General features: G+C 39.6%; 1 protein-coding gene across 4 annotated transcripts in view; it reads left to right on the forward strand.

Moving 5' to 3' along the window:
- Positions 1–9,929, forward strand: part of PINX1 (PIN2 (TERF1) interacting telomerase inhibitor 1) — a 73,633-nt gene that overhangs the window by 16,294 nt on the left and 47,410 nt on the right. The window lies entirely within an intron of this gene.

Genomic DNA, 9,929 nt, shown 5'->3' on the forward strand with positions numbered 1-9,929 from the left:
GTTCTGGTCTGTTCCATTTTAAAACATTTTGAAACGGTGTTGGATCAGCATTGAGTCTGGAAGGGATTTAAAAGCAGTATTTTTTCCGCTGCATAATACTGTTTGTTTCAGAACTAGAAGATAAGAGTAGGGTGACTCAACTATGCCTTAAGCAGGATGAATCTATAACTCATAATCCTAACTGTTAAATCGGGCTGTGCAATATAGCACAACATTTTTGGGGGACCATTTTCAGCTGTAAGAAACAGCCCTGGATGTAGTTGGGATGTCAATATTAGAATTCTTAAAATATGGATTTTTAGAGATAATGGGATCAAAATATTTAAAATTGATGTTGTCTACGAAAATCTGGAATATATGGTTGCTACAGCTATTACTCAGCTGATCTAATATGGCATACTTATATTCCTATATTGGTTCCTAGCCAAGGCCCTTGGTGACTGTAAAAAAAAAAGTCTTGTTTCATTTATTTCTCATATTTCTCCAGACTGACAAATTTCCCCTGGATGAGAGTTATTTGTTTCTTAATATTATTTTCAAAGACTTTGGGATGACCAGTTATTTGAAATTTTGGGACTAAATTTTTAGCCTTTTAGCACTTTTCTGAACCTATACCTTTAGCAGTGAGGACAGAGGAAGCAGGCCCCAGAAAGGAAACCTAGGCCGCACAGCTTGCCGAGGGGTGGTGCCTGTAGGGCAGCTGAGTCATGCCAAAGGCAGGTGGGTCATTAGGGAGGAGGTGTTCTGATATCAGGTCATGCTGGATGCTTCATTCTCAAGAGGCTGCTGGAAAGAGCCGAGGTCATCAGACAACCTGCTTCTGGTCACACCTCTTGGTTAGTGCGTGACCTGGATTAGGCCCTCTGCCTATTCACTAAAGACTTCGCATCTGCCTTACCTCAGTCTACCTCTTGAATCCCTCCTTTGACCATTGTCAGTAATTCAGGATGACCAAGGACACTCACCTCTGCTCCGCCCTAACAGCCCGCTCCATGGCCACATCCTGCACCTTTGCTTTAGCCCCACGTCCCACCCTGGAGCCCCGATGCTAACCTTTCTGTTCCCACTCTCAGACTAGCATTCCTGCTGCACAGGCTCTTCCACATCCTGTGTTCTCGGATCTCTTGATCCTCCCTTTTCTCCCTGCTGCCAACCCCTACTACCCAGCCCTCCTCTTCTCCAGCTCACTTTTTGCAATTTTACAGTTGAACAGGTCAGGGAAGGAGCTATTACCTGTGGGCTTTTGGTAGAATGTGGAAAGAATTTATTTGATAAGCACAGGAAAGGTTTTCGTTACAGAGATTAGAGGCTTCTAATCCTCGGCAGACATCTACTGGAGGACTTACTGGTGCCATGAGGTTCTCAGCAGTTTGGTGTTACTTGACTTTTTGGTGGTGTGGTCATTTGTGATCATGTTAAAGTGAGCCTGCGTTTGAGAAGCTTCAGAAATAATTGTCCACTAATAACCCAGGGAAAATCTATTTGGGTGCAGTTAGTGTAGAAAAGACACTGTGTTTTGTGCAAGATTTACATCCATTACATCTCAGTCTTCATTCCAGTTTGATGTATTCTTCTGAGAAATCCTTCTGCGATCCTAAGTGTCTGGCAGGGTGGGTTTATGTCCCAGCTTAGCTCTTGCTCTGTAGCCGTGGTTCTCAGCAACACTTGCACTCGAATCACCTAAGGAGCTTTTTTAAAAAAATGCTAATGCCAGGGTTCCACCCCAGGCCAGTCAAATCCAAATCTTGGGTTAGGGTCCGTGCATAAGTATTAAAAAAAGAAGAAAAAAAATTTAATAAAAAAGCCTACCCAAATGATTGAGATGATTATTCTAATGTGTAATAAGGAGTAAGGCCTGAGAACCACTAGTCGAAGCCATGATGTGTAACTATACAGAGTGGGCAAAAGTAGTTTTACAGCTGTTCATAGGAAAAATAATATATTAATTAGTAAATAATAATACAAGAATAAACGGTTTCTCATACTCACAGCTGTAAACCTACTTTTGCCCCACCATGTATTTGTGGACTTCTAGCGTTAGGGTCACGAGTGTTGCCTAGGACAGGGCTTCTCAAATCTTAATGTGTACATAAATCATCTGGGGAGTTTGTTAACCTGCAAATTCTGGTTCGTGAGGGTGGGTGGGACCCAAGATTCTGCTTCTCTGCGAGCTCCCAGGTGATGATGATGGTGATGGTGGTGGTGCTGGTGATGGTTGGGGCACCTCCCTGAGTAGGCGGGGCCGCTGCAGTATTTTACATTTGACTATGTATAGGTAAGATAAAGTGTCTTTAAGTCTAGTTTCATTTTCAAACAACAAATTGAAAGTCAGAGTTTCTTTTAAATTTTACATATACCGAGGTTTTCATATATGGAGTTTGCTTTTACGGAGGCACACCCGAATAAACTGTTGCTAAGAAACCTTACCTGTTAGTTACAACAGCCCTTATAGCCAAAGGCGGAAGGTCTTTGATCAGATCTGTTGGAAAATACAACCTCTTTTGGCTCCTGTTCGCAGTTGGGAAGAATATTGCTTTGTTTTTACTCCTTTGACCCCCATAGCAACATTGGCCAGAATTGTATTTGGCATTGCCAAGGCAAAGGCGCTGCTGCAGGCCACATACCTGAAGAATCTCTGAGACCAGGGCAGCTTGAAGGTTAAAGCACTAAGGCCTCTCTGGTGCTCTGGAGAAGGTGCTGACATTGACGTGGTCCTTGCATTTAGATTTAAAGAATCTTGGACATTGACCATATCTCGCTTAGGGCAACATGTATCTCTCACAATAACCCATTCTTACTAATTTCTACACCCCCTGACTGTTACAATAACAGAATTACAAGTTTATCAACCATCTGTGTGCCAGACATTATGCTAGGCACTTATGATAGTATCTCATTTAGTCCTCCTACCAATCCTATGAAGTCGGCTTTATTAGCACCTTTATAGCAACGAGGAAACCGCGGCTCACAAGTATTTTTTATAGAGCTCCAAAGTGGCACAAATGGGATTTAAATCCACAGAGTCCTTTCCCTCTAGCACAATACTGCCAGTGACAATGAACTTCTATTGCACTTTTAAAAATCTACATCTAAATGATTTAGTTGTGCTTTAGAAGTTTTCTTTTAGATTTTGTCAGAGACAAGTAGTTAATACTTTATCATAACTTTGTGAGGAAAATGATTGGCTGTTATTCTCATTTTGCTGAAAATAATGTTTGACTTTTAAAACTTCCGCCTTGCCTTCAGGCAAAGTTGAACTGGTGTGGGTTTAAGGCATGTTACAAATGCCTGAGCCAGCTTTGGGAACGGTTTTACTTTGTCATTGGAGCTGTAGGCTGGATTTAGAAAGAGCTAGGGTGAGTTTCTGTGGCATAGATATTGTGTCACTTGTGCACTTTCTGGTCTCAAATGAAATGAATGATCTGAATATATTTTATTCAAAAAAATATCCACAGCTCTTGATTAATAATATGAGGGTTTTCTTTAAGCTTTTAATTTTGAAATAATTATAGACACACAGGAAGTTTCAAAGATATTCAGAGGTTCAGAGAGGTCCCATGTGCCCTTCACCCAGTTATCCCAGTGGTTACATCTGGCCTAAGTAGTGCAGATGAAAACCACAAATTCACATTGGTCCAATGTGAATTCCGTGCCACTTTATCACACTTGTGGGTCCTGTAACCTTGGTCTCGATTAATATGTAGACTATCCTTCCACCACAGAGATCTCCCTCATAGTCACCATCCCTAACCCCAGAAACCACTGTGCCAACAGAAATGTCTATTTGAAGTAGAATATGTGTGAACAGCCTGATCTCTCTCAGTTTGATGCTGAGTCTGCTTATATCAGTAATGATCAATACACAAGTTTTAAATGCTGATTGTAGTTTCCATGACCTACCTCCCAGTTATTCATGCTAGATTTTATGTCTTCTGTCTATGGGTCTTTAGAGAAAGCCTTGTGGAAAACAGATCGTTTGACGTCTTTAAAAAGTCCAAACCTGTCAGTTACTAGTAAGTCATTTACTTTAGTAATTTTGGAAACATATCAAACTGTAAATACAAAGTGGTATCATCATTATGTGACAGTTTTGTCGGTATAGGAAAGCTCCTTGGGAAGTAGCTCAGGGTGCACTTAGTAAGGTTGGTGAGCTCCTTTATTTTATTTTATTTTTAAATATGTTTTATTAATTTTTTTTACAGAGAGGAAGGGAGAGGGATAGAGAGTTAGAAACATCAATGAGAGAGAAACATTATCAGCTGCCTCCTGCATACTCCCTGCCAGGGATGTGTCTGCAACCCAGGTACATGCCCTTGACCGGAATCGAACCTGGGACCCGTCAGTCTGCAGGCCGACACTCTATCCATTGAGCCAAACCGGTTAGGGCAGAGCTCCTTTAAATTGCATGAAAATGTGTGTGGGTATGTGTGCATGTATGTATATAAAGTTCAATGCTTTTATCAGATTTTCAAAGGAGTCCTTGATCCGAAAAAGAGCTTTAAAGTTCTGGACTATGCATAAAATCTCTTCCTAGTTAAAATAAAAAAATCACTTCAAATGAAAATTTTCTTTGTTAGAGTAATACGAGTGAACCTTGTATTATGTAGTCAAACAAACTGTGCCAAGCCAAGAATCTGAATCCTTAATTTTCCATATAACATATAGAAATAAAATAACATCAAAATAAAACAATCCAAGCTAAACGTTTACTAAGATGTCTAGGACACATTTATGAAATTTAAATGACGCTTTCTATCCTCTCTCTGACCTTCATGTGTCTGATGGAGAAATCTATCTGCTATATTTTTACAGGTGGATTTGTTCATCTGTCACATGTACTGGACAGTGAACCACTTAACGAGAGAGGGAGTACCTGTGTGGTACTCATTTCTGGGTCCCTAGCATGCGATAAATTCAGTGCTTGGTGCATGGTAGGGATTCAGTAAATTGAAGGCTCATTGTTCTTCTCTTTTTTTAAATGGACTGAATTGCTACTCATGGTTTGTATAGTTTCATAATTAAATACTCGAAATATTTTGATCAGTAAATAACTATCTCTTCTTTGAGAGTAGAAATATTCATCAGCTCATTTCCAATTCTATGCCAAGCACACAGATTTTTGAGAGGGGGTTATTGAATGAATGTGTGCTATGCCATTTTAAGTTTTTAAAAGTCAATCCCATTTGCCAGAAATGAGCTTTCAGACATTGCACTTCCCTCTAGAATAGTTTTTCATCGGCTTGACCATTTTCCACGGCTATAGAAGTTAAAGGCTTCCTGTCTTTTCAGGGACTATGTTCACTTTATTGTCATTTGGTGTTCCCTTAAGCCACGAAGCTGCCTGGAGCACTGCTTCCCTAGCCGGATCTGGCTGTTCAGACTGCTTGCTTAAACAGTGAAAGACCATCACAAACTATCAATTGCCCTGAAAACTCTAATAAATCTTCAATGTGGGGATGGCTGGTTATATATTTCCATACATTTTTTTTAATCTTCAAGTCCTTTTCCCCACCGTTTTTGTACTATATTAATCAGAAGACAGTAATTCTGGATTGGAGTGCACCTAAATTAGAGGTGTATGCACTTTCTACAGAGACAAAGAAGTGATCAATTATATTGAATTGAAATTACTAGGGCCCCTAGAGACCTGCAGCAGGTACTTGTGCTGGCCAGTGTGCGTGTGTGTCTTTTCTCACTTGGTTTGCAAGTTGGAATCAGAGACATTGAAAAACAAATTCCATTAGTTCCTATCTGGTTGAACTTCCTGATGTTCCTTTTTTTTTTTTTAGAATTCTCTCATTTTTTCCCTCCCCCACCTTACCAGTTTCCTTCCTCTATCCAGCTTGTTTCCTGATTCAGCCTTATCACTAGAGAAAATACTCCTGAACCATATCAAGGAATTAGAATGTATTACCAGCATTTCTACTTTGTTTCTCCAAACAGCATTTTTCTGACATAGTCTCTTGGCAAAATAATTGTCAGTCTCTGCCTGATTGAATTAGAAACCTAGTGAGAATTATATTCTCCCAGGGTACCCAATTAATGATCACTTCCTTGAATTCTCCTGATGGCCTTTGCTTTTTGAACCAAAGTGTGACTTGTTTATGCTTTGTGTCCCTTTATTGTTAATTACCATGAATCCCCGTTCTTTTTCATTTCTTACTGATCATCAAATCTGAAAATGTACTTTAAGCAGATCCTTCTTTTTTCGTTTATTGAATTCATGGGGTATTTTTGGACCATTCTTTCTTCTAGTACTATAAACTGCCCTAAGCAGATCATAGGGGAAGATCACTGGGACAAGAAGAGACCTTTTCATTTTTACTTGAAATGTCTTTGAATTGGACACTGTTATTTCTCCTTCTGAATTTTCATGTTAATGACGTATATTTATGAATTGGGTTGAGTTTTGTAAATGGTTTATGGGATTTAGACTTAAATTTGAACCTTTCCTATTCCTGCAACTCCTATCACTTTGCCTTCGCCTCCTCACCCCAGATCTGGGCATCAGCATTCAAGAGTTGGGCAGATTTTCCAGCCTAGTGTTGGCTAACCTTCTAGTGAAGAACTTTTAGTTACAGATAAATTTAAGCTAAGTTCACAACCAGGCCAAAAAATATATTTAATGTCTAAAGTTTATTGTTTGTCATCAGTGATGACTTCAGTAATTCTTGTCATCACTTGACCATTGATAACAAAACCAAGGTTCAAAATAATCTCTCTAAGCTGGGACATTTAGCTAAAACTAAGTAGATGAAATTTTATGACAATGTTTAAAGTCTCATTTAATCCTGGAAAAATTGAATTTTAATTTGGTAGCAGCAGGATGAGAATTAAATTAGAGGATAGGGCAGGTAACTTGACCACAAGTTCAGCCAAAATATGTAGAATGTCAGCTATCCTGTGTGCAGCCTTAGGCTGCTTTAGATGGGTTGTGCCCGCATGCTGAAAGCAATGGGCTTTTTGCTTGTTTTCTGCACTGGTGACTATATTTGAACTGTTCTGTTCATGACTCGGTGCCCTATTTTAAAAGAGTGCATTCAGAGAATGCCATTAGGGACATATTGGAAAGAATGTGATGCACAGGCACTAGCAGGCGGGCAGTTGGGAAATGATGCCTGACCACAGAGAGGTCCTGACTTTGAATGTTGGATGCTCTCAGTGGTCCTCTAGAAAAGGAACAGTTTTGTTTGGTATGTTTAATGAGGAAGAATTATTGCTAATGGATGATATTCATAGAAAGATTTCTACTCCGAGAAAGAAAGCAGCGTGGGTTGATAAACTGGCCAGCTACAGGAAGCACTTTGTGGTTAGAGGTAGGAGTACCTCTTGTAAGAGGTAGGAGTCTGCACTAAATGCATGAGTCCTTCCAAGTCTAAGTTTCCTTGGTTCTGGAGTAAAGAGAACACATGAAATACACCTGAAATGCTACTTGACCTGAAGTTTTGCCTTATCTATGCTTTTTATTCCGGAGATGAATGTGAAAAGTATTTGATGTATTCAAACAAGATATGAAATAATCTTGAGGTAAAATAGCAAATTGTCTTAGTGAATTAATGCTTAAAAGAGTTATTAGAAGTTCTGAGTATTAAAGTGAAATGAGCTGTCTTGGATGTTCTTATTTTATCTGTAAACTCAGTTTTCTTATCTATAAAATGAGAGTGTTGCCGAGACTGGTTTGGCTCAGTGGATAGAGCGTCGGCCTGCGGACTGAAAGGTCCCGGGTTCGATTCCGGTCAAGGGCATGTACCTGGGTTGCGGGCACATCCCCAGTGGGAGATGTGCAGGAGGCAGCTGATCGATGTTTCTCTCTCATCGATGTTTCTGGCTCTCTATCTCTCTCCCTTCCTCTCTGTGAAAAATCAATAAAATATATTAAAAAAAAAAATGAGAGTGTTGAATTCTGTGTTCTAGTAGTAGATTCTATTTTCCAAAGATGGCCTCAGTGATATCTCCCTTTTCACCTACTCTTCTCAATTGACCCTTGTCACTTTGTCCATAGTAGGTGGAGCCTAGTCCTTTCCCCTTCCATCCGGGCAGGCTTATGACTTGCTGTAACCAGTAGAATCTAGTGGTGGGGGTGTTGTGTGACTCCTGGGGCCTTGGTAGCTAAAATGCTTGCTCTTGAAACCTTCAGCCTTTGGGTAAGCAGTTCAGCTGCCTTGAGCCCCCAAGCTGTAAGAAAGCCCAAGGTAGTGCACGTGGAGAGTCGGAGACTCAGAGAGTTATAAAGAGAGAGAGGTGTCTGGCCAGCCCCCTGCCAGGCCAGCTCTAACCACTTTTGACCACAGTCATGTTAGAGAGACTCTTAGCCAAAACTGCTCAGCCAACCTCTTCTTTGACTTGCTGACCCACAGAAATAGTGAGTAATAATGAAATGATTGTTAACATTTTAAGCCGCTACCTTTTTGGGTGGTTTGGCATCTAGATCACTGAAATGTCTCTCTAGGATCCCTCATCCTATGTTTCTCTGATTATACATTGATGGTGAACATGGTATAACCATCCTAACCAGTAGAATGAAGAAATGATGCCATCTAATGAAATGTTCTATTTCTCTAGTTTCTTCTACAGGGAGGTTCAGTCAGTGGAATATAGTCGAGAATAGGCACTTTAGAGTTTAATAAGCCTGCATTGGAGGCCTTAAGTAGTTTTGAAGATTATGTGATTTGAGGCAAGTTATTTAACCTCCATAAATCTCAACTTCTTCATTAATAAAATGGGGCTGATAAAATGTGTAGGATTAATGAATAAGCCATGTAAATCTCTTAGCAAAGTTCCTAGCATGTAATAACTGCCCAGTGCATCTTAGTTGTTGCTAAGATCACTATTATAATTGTTAACACACTCAAATTTAAGGTGGTGAGTACTAATTTACACTGAAACATAATTTTGAAATGAGAAAATTTTAATCCATATGTACACAGTTACATGCTGCACAATATGTAATATAAATGTACTCACTGAACTCACTCATTGCCAGTAAGTTCTCCATTTTCTCCAAGCCCTCTAGCAAAGAGGCTTTTCATATGCCATTATAGCAATTACAGAGACTTCTTAGAATATCAATTTTGTTTTACTTAATATTTAAGATAAGGAATGATCTTCCTTCTAAAATGACATCTGTACAATTTTGTGTTGAGGTTAGGCATTTGTTTAGAGCATGAAGAACTCATTGCTTTAAAAAAGTGAAAGAAAATGGAGATAGAGGCTCTTTATCATCATCATTTATTGAGTATCCATGGAGATGATGGTAGTGAACTTAATAAAATTTATACTATCTGTATTCCCAAAATATCTATAGTGTTTTAGTACCTTTAGAGTCTGTTTATGTAAAGGTAATGGGATCCCAAGGACAGAAAGACCTTTTAGGATCATGCCCCTCCTTTATGTCTCTGTACCCAAGTAGGACTATTTCTGATTTCTTCTTAGTCTGATTTAAATATCAATAGGAAGGAAAAAACAGATTTTAATGAGAGCTTCAGAGATTAAGCTAGTTATAAAGAATGTTCCCATTTAAGGAACATTTATGAATGGGCACCTCCTAACTGCCCTCCCCTGCCGGCCTGATCGCCCCCTAACTGCTCCCCTCTGCTGGCCTGATCGCCCCTAATCACCTCTGCCTCAGCCCCTGCTTTGTCTGGAAGGACATCTGGAAGATGCCTGGTCTGATTAGCATATTACCCTTTTATTAGTATAGATGGGAAAGCAGGAAAAACTTCCAAAGTTAACTATTCTGTATTTATTGAGTACCCAGTGTGTCCCAGTTATTACTCTAATTGTTGAAACTATAAAGACAATAGTACTTGGCCCCTTCAAGGAAATCATGGTCCTCTGCTAGAGGAGATAGAAATATAAACGTATTGAACGTAATGTAATCAGTTCTCTATGAGAGTCTAACAGTGTATTTTTTCCATAGCAGCTTGAGC

This window comes from Myotis myotis, unplaced genomic scaffold, assembly GCF_014108235.1.
Source record: "Myotis myotis isolate mMyoMyo1 unplaced genomic scaffold, mMyoMyo1.p scaffold_m19_p_6, whole genome shotgun sequence".
Taxonomy (NCBI): Eukaryota; Metazoa; Chordata; class Mammalia; order Chiroptera; family Vespertilionidae; genus Myotis; species Myotis myotis.